This window comes from Cyprinodon tularosa, unplaced genomic scaffold (genome assembly GCF_016077235.1).
Source record: "Cyprinodon tularosa strain WSP-4 unplaced genomic scaffold, ASM1607723v1 ctg912, whole genome shotgun sequence".
In the NCBI taxonomy this organism is placed as follows: Eukaryota; Metazoa; Chordata; class Actinopteri; order Cyprinodontiformes; family Cyprinodontidae; genus Cyprinodon; species Cyprinodon tularosa.
In genome coordinates this window covers 20,213-32,853 of record NW_024039688.1, presented here as the reverse complement: position 1 = coordinate 32,853, position 12,641 = coordinate 20,213, and the positions used below count along the sequence as shown (strand labels likewise).

At 35.2% G+C, this 12,641-nt stretch overlaps 1 protein-coding gene across 3 annotated transcripts in view; it reads left to right on the top strand.

Moving 5' to 3' along the window:
- Positions 1-12,641, top strand: part of LOC119776139 (BMP/retinoic acid-inducible neural-specific protein 1-like) — a 137,097-nt gene that overhangs the window by 107,995 nt on the left and 16,461 nt on the right. The gene's annotated exons all lie outside the window — the stretch shown is intronic.

Here is a 12,641-nt window from a genome sequence, read left to right as displayed (position 1 = left end):
GCATTTGGCTCATAAATAACAGCTCCTGGGATTTAGACTGCAACTTTTACTCATTAGCAGTTATGTTCTTTTACTAAAATACTCATGTCCTATACAATGTCACAGTCTAAGAAGGAAGTACATTCAGTGACAGACACACAAAAGGCGAGGCTATTCAGCTCAGGTAAAGTGGGCTATATTCCCAACTCCACTACTTCCTGAACTTCAGCCAGCTTCTTTGTTTCATCTTTCATTACTGGACAGACTGATTAATTGAGGTATGTCTGACCTTAGTAACCATGACAACGTTGGCCAAACACACCTGGATTAATTACCCTGTCCAGTAATGAATGACAGGAAACAAAGGAGCTGGCTGAAGTTCAGGAAGTAGTGGAGTTGGGCATATAGCCCATTGTTCCTGGTGGTGGTTGGTTCATGGGTGTATTTCAGTTTTCGTACGTTCCTGAAACTCGGCCAAGAGTCAGATTTTTATTTTTGACTCGCACATCTACTAATTCTTTTCTAAAGTTGTTGTCAAAGAAACACTTTAAGGTCATTCAGTGCCACATAGTCCAAGCAATGGATTGTTTTTTTGTTTCTTTCCTAAAAAAGAAAAGCATTTTGGCCAAGCATCAAATTTATTAACTCTAGGCTTTGAAGAAGTGTTGGCAACACACTGACACATGACAGAGTAAAGAATATTTCTTTCATTTTCTTTGCTAATAGCCACAACACAGAGCTTCAGGAGTATGTTTCCAGTTATACCTTTTCTGTTTGGTGCCAAAACCATTTCTGAGTTAGGCACAAAGATGAATTATAAGAGCTTGCCTCAAAATGTTTTTTTATTTTAAATAAATTTTCATTATTTCCGTTAATCTAAAAGACAGCTGATTGTGTAACATGCTCATCTTTTCAAACTAGTGCACTTCACACTATCCATCACAAAGTTCTGCAGACACTGAACAGCTTTTAGGGTCTTTGATGCTAAATTAACTTTTTAATAAAGTTTTGCATTACTGTAGTTATAAACTCTTTATTTGATCTCTTTGTAAGTCTATATATATTCACCTGTGATCAAATGGCAAAGCTGTGCTTCACTAATGAATGTGTTTTTAGTCTAATTAGTCAAAGGCTCTCTTTGAACTCATTCATGTTATCCATATTATTTTTTGTGTTTATTACTTTTTATAGTGTTATATTTCTTCAACATTTTAAACGTTTTTTGTTTTTGTTTTTTTTCAGAAATACAATGCTTTTTAAAAAGAACTATGTTGGAACACATTAATTTTTATATGAGCTTTGTTTTGTTTTTTTACTTTCATTATTTTTTTCCCCAAACAAATAATGGCAGAGAAAAACATAAAAAAGCACCAGAAGCGTTTTAAATAAATAAAAAATAAATCAAAAAAAAAAAAAAAAAAAAAAAAACCTCCTGGCATTGTTGTCTGCAAAATGTAAAACATTAACATTTTCATTGGGATTTTTACTAATTTCTATTTTTGAGTCCTTAAAAGAGTAAAAGCACTTAACAGTGGTGAAAAGTGGAGACTATGCAACCTTGCAAAAGCAATTTAACACAGCAAAACAGCACTGGTGATGATACAGCACCTGAACACATAGAGACATTGATGAGGATCAAGGGATTTCAACAGCAGGTGGTGTCACTACAATATCCTGCGTTTATTCCATTTCGAGCTGTGGAAACGTCAACAGCTGTTTGCTTGCCAGCCTTTTGTGGAGTCTTGCGCAACACCCCAAAACACAACTATTGAGCCTTGACATTTGTGTCTCCGGTAGCTTGCCTGATGCTGCTGTTTGCTTATTAGCCTGATAATGACAGTTGTTATGGTTAGCTGTGCAAAATTCCTTCATCAGATTAAAATGTGAAAAAACATAATCAGAATGCACCATTTATATTGCCCGTAAACTCAAATGATCTGATCATGATGTGTTTACTTGCACACAGCTTTATTTAGAGTAGAAGCACTGTGATAGGTGAAGCTGTCAGTTTTACCTTTAGAAAGGTGTCCAGGCTAAAAAAAAGGGGAAAAAAATCAGAGATGTGTTAATTCTGCCTGTTTTGAGCGGCAAGAGTGGATCTGTGTCATTACTGCTTCGATATAGTTCAGCTATAGGTTTAGCAAATCATTCTGTCGCTGTTCCTGGGTTACAGGATATAAGAACTGGATAAGATTAACATCCCTTAAAGTAACGGTATATGCTATCCAGTGCTGCTGCCTCATCTTCAATGCGAAAGTTCCGTTTGCCCCAATCCAAGTAACATGATTGGAACAGGTGTATAGATGGACGCTGATCAGATTTTAGATAAGAATTAACATCCCTTGCAGTTAGAATACAATTTCATTCTGATTAATTGATGGTAATACTTGAATCATAAAAGTTAAAATTGTATTTTTTTTTGTCAAAAGTCTTAGTGAAAACAGTGGAACATATGGGAATGAGGAGGACTGCTTTAAAATAACTTTCCAAAAATAAAGCATTTTTTATCAATATGTAGCTGTAGTGACATGTTGATGATATACTGCCTCAGACTTCAAATGAAATACACAGAATAAAATTAAAAACACTTATAGTGAATCCAATAATAAGCATCCTAAAGGACACCCTAAAAAATATAATACACCCTTAGTATAGAATCACAAGATAACAATTACTAAACAACATTAACTATTTGATTAAAAAATGAGAAGGATAACAATATGAAGAAAAATATGTGCATTATGTGCAAATGTGAGAAAAATCTGTGCATTAAAATGCAGCATGTAGCTGTTCTGGTCTGGTGGATCCTGAAATGTTCTCATTTTAACTTAATCGAATATTTGTCTTACTGGTCTGGCAGAACACAAGGAAATCATGAAAATGTAAGTGTTAAGCACAGGCTTAAAAGAACAGCTCCAAAGGTTCAGGTGCCTGGACACTAAAGTTATGAAGTTAAAATATTCTGGAGTTTGCTTAAAGCTGTAGAGGGCACTTTCTCTCAATCTAAGGGAAGAAAAATCCCCTCTATGCTCACATTGCATCTAAGTTTTAAGGGTGTAAAAGAAGCTTCACTATCGGAAGGCAGTAAATTCTTTTTTTATTGTTGTCTTGATATTTTTTGTTATCATGTTGTTAGTAATCATATTTGTTCTACTGTTATGGGGTGGAGGGTTGTTTTTGGTACTTAGTTATGTAAGTGTCAAAATGTACACACATGACATACAATGCCAAGCACAAGGTCAGTTGAAGTGGGGGAGATGGGTGTTGGCTGTCACAGGTATTAGTTGTTAATCTCCTATCTGGACGGGGCACTGTTAAATAATTTTTGGACTAAAAACTTTAAAACCTATGACCAGTGACATTTTAATTATATATATTTTTTTACATTGCAGTCAAAACATTATATTACTGTGTCCAGTGTTGGCTTAGATATGATGAGTGTGACAATCAGTCCAGCATATGCCTGATGAAATCCAACACTGATCTTTCTTACGTAAATGGCTTGGGAAATAAAATGGAAAAAGACCAAAGTTATTTCAAAATTAAATCAAGAACAAATAGATGTGCACCTATAGCTAGTTGTGATAGGGTTAAAAAGAAAATAAACTCCAAAGATAAGTAAAAGTCAGTTAATTCATTCAAAATCTTAAAAGAGGGGATCCAAAAACAGCCTCATGTTTGGTTTAGATGTTTTTCTTAGGACTTCACAATGGTCCCACCTTGAATGCTTTTCTTTCATAAAAGAAAACAAAAGTTAAATTTACTAACAGGTTTATTGTGGCCCAAGACTGGTCTTTACAGCACTGCCAAGAAATAACAGCTTTGACAGCATTGTCCTCTTTGACTGTAGAGCATAAATGGACTTTATAGACTTTCCCTTGAGAAACACACAATTGGCTGGACCCTGTGCTACTCTAATAAGCCCTAGCAGCTCTCAGCACTTCTAATGAACACCCACCATGTGTCTCATTTACAAATGCCTATTGACCTTTTACCAGACAATTAGCTAAAATGCTAACTTTTGGCATTTAAACTGTAGGGAGGAGTCACATCTGGCCTGTGCGGTTGATCACAGATCACCAGCGGTATCTAATGAGAAAATTATTTTATATGGATAATGAAATGTGACATATTTGCACTTTTTATATAAATATTAAGAGTAGTTGTAAACAAATGATGCAAATAAATACATTCTCACCATGTGTGTAATAGTTTTGTATTAATATTCTTAATAAAACCTGTTTAGTTATATAAGAACATATTTGTGACATATCACCTTGGACATTTTTATATCAGATTATTTTAAGTTGTTGTACACAAGCATGGAATGAAAATGGCAAAACGTTTTTGCTTTAGTTCTTAAAATAGTAATTTGATTAAGCAAACCAAGCACATGATTACAGCTATGGACATGTATCAAATGCAGAAGCAGCTAAAAGATTTAATGAAGAACTTTGAGACAGATGTCATGTCAGTCGACTCACAAAGATGTTTTACTTAAAATGTTTTAAATAAAGAATGATTATCAAAATTAGATGGTGGCATCTATAAGTGTATGATGGTATAAATACAGGTGATGGTATAAATACTTATAAATACACCTGCTCTGTGATAGTCTCAGAGATCTGTTTAAAGCTGGATTTGGACAAGTACTGGCTTAAGCAGGGAACAGGTCTGGCATTGCAGGATTTAAGTCCCATTTGCCATAATGTTACTGATGGTAGACTCTGTTTCTTTGGTCACAGCTCTTTGCTGGTCATTTCTATGGGACTTTTGTGTAGTTCTGGGATTTTTGCTCCCCCTTCACAGGATCATTTTCACCACACAGGATGAGATATTGCGTGAGGCCCCAGATGGAGGGGGCCACACGCAATATCAGGTCTTGCCTGTCTTCTATTTTCTTATTGCTCCCACTGTTGATTTATTCACACCAGCCTGCTTGCATATTGTAGATTTACTCATTCTTCTCTGGTGTGGGTCTAGAAGTTTCCTCCTGGTGTCCTTTGACAGCTCTTTATTCTTGGCGATGGTTTAATTTGTAGAATGACGGTTTGGACATCTGTCTTTTTTACAGATAACAAGTTCAAACAGGTGTCACTAACACAGGTAACTAGTGCAGGCAAACGAGCTTCTTAAAGAAGATGTTACAGGTCTCTGAGGGCCAGACAGCTTTCTTTTTGGTGGAAGACCAAATACTTATTTTCCACTATAAGTTGAAAATATATTCTTTAAAGATCATATAATGCAAATTCCCTGGATTTCTTTTTTCTCATTTTGTCTCTTATTGTTTAAGTTTACCTATGACGAAAATTACAGACCTCCTTTTTCTATAATAGCTTGCATAATAAGTGGCTGACTAAATGTTTTTTTTTGCCCACTGCATGTGTCAGAATCAGAAATAGAGTTTCAGACTCTTAAGTTAGGCTTGGATGATTTTTTTAAACTAAGGCATCCAGTTAAAAGTCAGTGTTTGAAGGGTGAGACGATGTAAGGCCCTTCATTAAAGTTCCTTGTAACTGTCATGGATGAAGTGGGTATAATCACCGGCACATTTTGCCTTTGATTTTAATGAGCATAAAATAGTTCATGCTTCTGGTTTAGGAATACTGTCATTGAGAGGCTCCTCACCTTCAATTTGCATCTCTCTTGTTGTTGGTCTCAATCTGTGTGTGCATTCATTGTAAACACCTACACACATTACACCCTCTAAGCCAATTGGCTGATGGGGATTAATGTGTGTGGGTACTCACATGAGGCCCTTCACTACAAACTCAAAATGGTGTTCTCACATACTGAAAAGTCTGCATTAATGAACAATTTCTTTAATTCATACTTATTAAAAAGCAACAAATTAATTTATTTAAATATATTTTGAGTAGTATAATTGTGTTATCAAAACAAGGAAAGCAAATAGCTGGATTACTTTTATGAAAAAAAGAAGAAGAAAAAAGCTGTCAATAATATCGTAACTTCCAACACTATTGGTTAGTTTTATTGACGTTTAAATGGCCATAGTCTGGCATACGCTGAACTTTCTATGTGTTTTTCAAATTTTAGGCGTATACATAGAGTATTCATAACGACTCAAAAACTTGTGTCCAACGACAATTTAAGTTATGCATAACGCACGGCAGTCTAATGCCCACAAAATGCCACAAGCCAGTTTCCTGGGGGGACAGCAATGCGCCCAGAGGTGCCTGGCCTGGTTATAAAGATTTCTTTGATTGCAGTATTAACCTAGCTGCTGATTACCGCCTGCCAAAAAAAAAAAAAAAAAAAAGAATAAATAAAAAAGAATATAAGGAAAGAAAAAAGGTTTGCAGTCACAGCAGATTCAGTGTCATGTGTGCTAGGAAGTTTGTTGGCCGTGGGCGTGAATGCAGGGAGAATCCATCACACTCAGTGCGTTGGCCTAGTGGGTTAGAGCAGTACGCTTGTACTCTGAAAAGGTTGCAAGTACCCAGTTTAATCCCCATAGCCTCCAATCGGGCTTCCTGAGCAAAACCCTTCACCCCTGATTGTTCCTCGGGTGCCACACAATGGCAGCCCACTGCTTCTCAAGGGATTGGGTCAAAATGCAGAGAAGGAATTTCCTTATTGTGGGACAATGAAGGGATTTACATTTTTTTTTCCCGCTCACCCTTCAGCTGGAACAGTGTCAAATTTATGAGATCATCCTGATGTTGGAGGAAAGCTATTGTGTATTCCCATCTCAGCCTGGTCGGATCCTCCGTCTCTTGTAGAACGTCTGAAGTCTAGAGGAGTATTGACGGTTTCCTCCTGTGAACTAGCCTCGTGAGACCATCCTGATCTCGCGAGCTTTCAAGGTTTCACTCGCAGATCAGTCTGGAGACTCTCCGTTAAAGAAAATTTGGAGCCGTTCACCAAACGAACGTCCAAACATCGTTGGCTTTGAGGCGGGTTGGGGTGTGAGGAAACAAGAAGCGCGACAGTTCAGTCTAAAGAACATGGCGGCTTCAGCCGATGAAACTAGTGTTATCGTGGCTATCGAGCAAGTTTTATCGCAATTACAGAGTATTTCTTCACTGAAATAAGAGCAAAACACTGCTCTGGAGGCTTTTCTCAGAGGAAAATACGTTTTTGCTCTTCTCCTGACTGGTTTCGGCAAGAGTAGCCTGGCTTGTGGTTGTGTTTTTGTCGTCGCTCTGTTAGTACGTCATATACTTTGTTGATCTGATTGGTTTATTTGGCCCATCTATCACCAACATAGGCCAATCAGCTAACCAGTATTTTCGCCCCTTCCCAAAATTACTTCAACGGAAGGTTTCCAGATGGATATGCGGAGCAAATCCATCTGGCGGGGTCAGGTTACCTGTGAACCCCGCTGCTAATACGCCATTATACAGTAGCTGTAAGTTAGAAACACGTTCAGTGGTCATCTGAAACACATCAAATACGTTGATATGGGTTGGAAATAAGTTCTTGATAAGTTACGCATAAGATATGCACAAGTTACTCATAGGTTATGAATAAGCTATACATGACTTATGAGAAACTTACAAATAACGTGTTTCTAATATCAAATAACTTACGTGTAACTTACAGTACGGCCCACATATGAGCAATCTCAAAATTTCTCAATGTACTTGCCATATGTTGACATGTGCCAGCGTGGTTTATCGTACTCATGTGTACGCTGTATGCCAGCGTTTTTTTCCGGATTTTTCGTACATCAGGCATATGCTGGCTAAATAGTCAAGATGTGACAGGGGGTTTGCATATTCATGCCTGCATTCACACAGTAATGGTTGTGAGTTACATCATAGCCACAGCTTCCCAGAGGTTGCCGTATACTAGCACTCTGATTATCATCATTAGGCAATGTGGGTTAAGTGTCTTACACAAAAATACAATGACTGAGGTGATCAGAGCTGGTAAGCGGTGACCCTCCAGTTGTGGTGCAAACTCCTGCATCCAACATCACTGACTCCCCTAGTGTCTGCTTTTGTGACAAAGGTGTCAGGTTTCTTTTCCACAACTTTGTACACTAGTGGCAAAAATATTCTATAGTTTGGATATAAATAAAACATTTGTTTTACTGTAATCTACCTAAAATGCATTGCCTAATTTAGCTAGCTTCTGAATTGGTGAATTGAAGCTGTAAAATTCTCACTCTGACAAGTTACTTTATTTATAATGGACTTATAAAAACAACAACAGCTTCCAAAGAAGGAAAACATTAAACAAGAACTAACAGTATTTTGTTATGTCACTCTTGTAATCCCATCTATCCTTAATAGGGATGCACGATATTGGGATTTTGGCTGATATGCCGATATTTTAAAACTCATGTAGCCGATAACCAATATCGATACGGATGTTAAAGCTGGATAAAAATAAGTAGTCATGGAAAATAGCAGTTTTTTTATCCATTTCTGACACTTTGAAAAATAATATACTCAAATATATTTTCATATGCTGATATCAAATAGATTTTTAAAAACGCGGTATCTATCTATTTTACTTTCAAAATCGTTCTGTTACAAACTCTTGTGATATTTTGCAAATTCTTGTGAGATTTTGTAAGTAAAATAGATCGATACCGCGTCAATATATCAACATATAAAAATATGGCAAAATTTTGTGAATTTTCAGGGGATTTCGTAGCATAACGATGACATATAGCAATATTTCATTAGTAAAAGAGATTGATATGGTGTTTTTAAATAGCAATATATCAGCATATGAAGATATTGTGATATTTTAAAGTATCAATATTTTTTCCCTCATCTTTAGAAGTTTTTAAGTCTGTAAAAAAGAAGTTTTAGAGGAAGAAGAAGAAGTATTATTATTATTTTTTTTTTTTAGACTTTAGAAACTCAGAAGCTGATCAAATATCGGATTAAATATCGGTGGGGTGGCCGATGTCAGATATTCAGTTTTAAGGCCGATACAGGCCGATACCGATAGGGGGCCGATTATATCGTGCATCCCTAATCCTTAACCTATAGCTTCTTTGACAAATAAGCAGTAATTATCAAGCATTATTAAAAAACAATTAGCAAAAAAGGAAATGCAAGATTTTTGTTTATGTATTTTTGAAACAGACTGAAAAATGCCATTAAACCTTGCAGTTTAAAATAAACCAAATTATAAAAAAGTTACATCTCCAGTGACATAAATGTTTTCAAATCCCCATTTTATGTAAAAAAATAAATAATTCTGGTGTTAATAAAATCTTTTTTGACTTGGTAGACAGAAAAAACATCACAACAAGACTTGATCTGTATTCGACTTTAGAAAGCAGCCATTAAAGAATAATATTTAGTTTATTCAGTCATCCCTTTCTGCTTAAGGAAACCTACAGGCTGTTTGTCTCTAATAAGGTCCATTGTGGCTGATTATTATATTTTCTGTCTTTTTTTTTCTCAGTTCTCTTGTTTTTGTTTTCTTCTTTTGTCCTGAAATATAAGTCTACAGAAACCGGAGTGAAATACTCGCCACCCATGATTGACAATCGTTTCTTCATTGTTTTCATGTAGTACTGTAGGCTTTTCCCTCCAGCACTTTACTAAAAAAATAAGGCACACAGATACACAGGTAATTTTAAGACCATCTTTGACAAAGTTTTCATACTGTTTTCAAATTTCTAATACTTTTGCACAGCATTCAAAACGTTCCGTCTCTCAACAGTTACAGTAACACTGACAGGAGATTGCAAAACAATGAGAAAAGCTTGTAATTCAGCCAGTTGGTGGTTTTGAGTTTGCAGCTTTACTTAAAGTTGTCAAAACAAAAAGTAATTTTGACCATTAGCGTGTGTTGCATCAGGTACTAATGCATTTTTCTTGTCAATGTCAACAGCCACAGTTTTAACCATGATACTTTGAAGTTTCCATGGTGACTGCTCAGTCTATTTTGTATGCTTATTGCCTTTTACAAAGGCATGCTCTGTTTATTTGATCAAGTATTTCTTTTTGAATGTAGCACATTTATTTTTGTATTTCTTATAATTTATGTGCATTATTTTGATCTTATAAAAACTCAAATGTTAAAAATAAAGAATCTATTAATTGCTCATGAATGAAACAATTGGATCCTTAATAGCATCCAGAAATATCTTGAATTGTATTGAAGATACTGTAATAAAAACTCGCTCAATCTAATTTAAGTTAATATGATTTAAATTGTTGTTTACCTTGCTGGTTTAGTATTATATTATTATTTTTTTTCTTTTCCTTTTTTTTGTTACGCTGTTGTTTATGCGCAGCTATGCTCACATTTGACTTTAAAGCTTTTGTAAAAAATGTGGAATAAAACACATTTGCTGCAAATCAAAAGAGGTTGAGGTTTAAATGAACAGGCAAGAACTAAGCAATGTTAATAATGTATTGCCATAAAAAAATAACAAACCAAAAAAAAAAATCCAGTAGAGACTTCATTCTCATTTCTATCACATAAACAAGTTTTAGGAGAGGGGAATGTACTTCCCTTTTTCTCGCCCCCATAGTCTCATTTTTGTGAATTGATATTGCTGTGAGATGCAGATAACACAGTGAATCTGACACTCCCTAGATATTCTCTTTGCTTCCACTTAGATTTAGATTAGTGTTGTAGTGGTTCCTGACATCAAGTGAACAACCTATCAAAGCCTAAAGTCAGATTTTTTTCCACTGTAACAACACTCAGCAAATACCTTCTGCTCTTTTTACCCTCACCCTCCCATATCCCATGTTTTAATTTATTTCCCACAGTATGAACTATGCTGTAAGATCTACGAAAATTATATCTATTAATTCACATTATGACTTTAGACCCTCAATTTTTCAACCATAATTTGATTTATAACTACATATTTCTTGTTAGAATGTGCGGTTATAAGTTTATTAAGCACATTTTTATTAGAATTCTATTTATTTGCCCCTTTTAACCCCCATTTCTCATAAAATCCAGTGCAAATAATTGCCTCAAAGGGTCAAAGAATTTGTAAAAAGAGCATGTCTGTTCGGTTTAGACTTGGCATCAATACAGAATATCTATGAAAACCTTCTGATTAGTAAACTTTAGTAAACAAACAGCTGTACGTAGAAGAAGGAGCAGACCCGACAGATCAATTTATTAGGTCTTTGAAAATTTAATCAGGATTAAGCTTTGGACATCTACCCTTTTAAATCAATACCTACGCAACTGCAAACATACCAAGATCTCGCTGTCCACCTGAACTGACAGACTAGGTAAGGAAATCATTTATCAAAGAAGCTAACCGAGCAGCAGTGAGGCTCATGCAAAGTCTGGAGAAGATGCAAAATTCCACAACTCAGACTGGAGAATCATGCAACAAACTAACCCTTTGTGGAAAAAGTAGCAAGAAGAAGGCTGTTATTGAAAGGCATTGGAATTCCTAAAGCTGTCCAAAAGCCATGTAGGGGACTTAGTAATCAAAAGTAAGAGAATGCTCTAGTTCAATGGGAACAAAATTTGACTTTATGCTTATTCAAAAGGAAATCTATTTGAGAAAAACATAACTTAATATTTCCAAAAACAAACTACCTCCATGACTGAGAATTCACACAGGTATTTCTCCATGTTGACACATGATGATAGCAGGATCATGTAGTGGTAATACTTTTCTATACCCAGACCAATCCAAGGAGACAACTTGTAAGGTGTTACAGACTTGTGATCAGGGTTAATCTTCCAGCAAAACACCGATTCAAGACAAAAAGGCTGAGCTAAGAATTGTATGTTTTTTTTCTTATCAAAGGATATTTTTCCATTCAAATTGCTTAGAAAAACTCCAGACTTCAATAAACTGGATAATCTTTGCTCCGACTTGACATTTGCCATTCACACATGCTCTATCCAATCTGACTTGAATTATTTTGCAAATTACTGTAGTGTTCAAAATTGATCCTCTCTGGATATTCAAAGCAAATAAATACATGCCTCAAAACACTGCAGCACTAAAAGTGCAAAGCAATTATAAAAAGCAGTACATTGCAAAGCCATGTAGCAGTTTCCTTATTTTTCATAATATTGTGCAGATTTCACTTGGTGTAGTTAATGAATTTAACATAAAGCATGTATAAAGTTGTGGATGCAATGTGACAAAATGTATATAGTTTAAATCATTTTTTCTTTCATTTTACATTATTTACATTATATATTTATTTTTGTCTGACTTTTTACTTTATGCAATTCTTTTAACATATTGCAAATTCTATTAAAACCTCAGTGAATATTAACCAATATTTCCAAATTGGTCATGCGTCTGCATGTATTGCATTGTATAAGAAATGTATTTTTAACAATTCTGGCTTGTTTATTCTGCTTGGTTTGATCTAAATGAAAGATCTGCACAATTTACCTTTACAGCTTCTGGGAATTAGAACAACTTTTAGTCTACCACATTAATCTGTTCTTTATTTGTTTGTCCTTTCTCTAGGCTAAAGCTTAGAATGATATTGCATTTGGCTTGATTCTCATTTTCAGCCTCCATTGAGACCCAGAAGTAAAAATAGCTTATTGAGGAATAACAATAAGAGAAAAGAGAGACTATTAGCACAGAGTTAAATAGTCAGGATTTTCACAGGTTTCAAAAACTCCTTTTAAAAGTTTATTTTGTAGGTGTTTAAAAGGGAGTTTTATTTTTACATTCATTTATACCCTTATTGTTAATTTTGGGACATATGTTAAGTAAA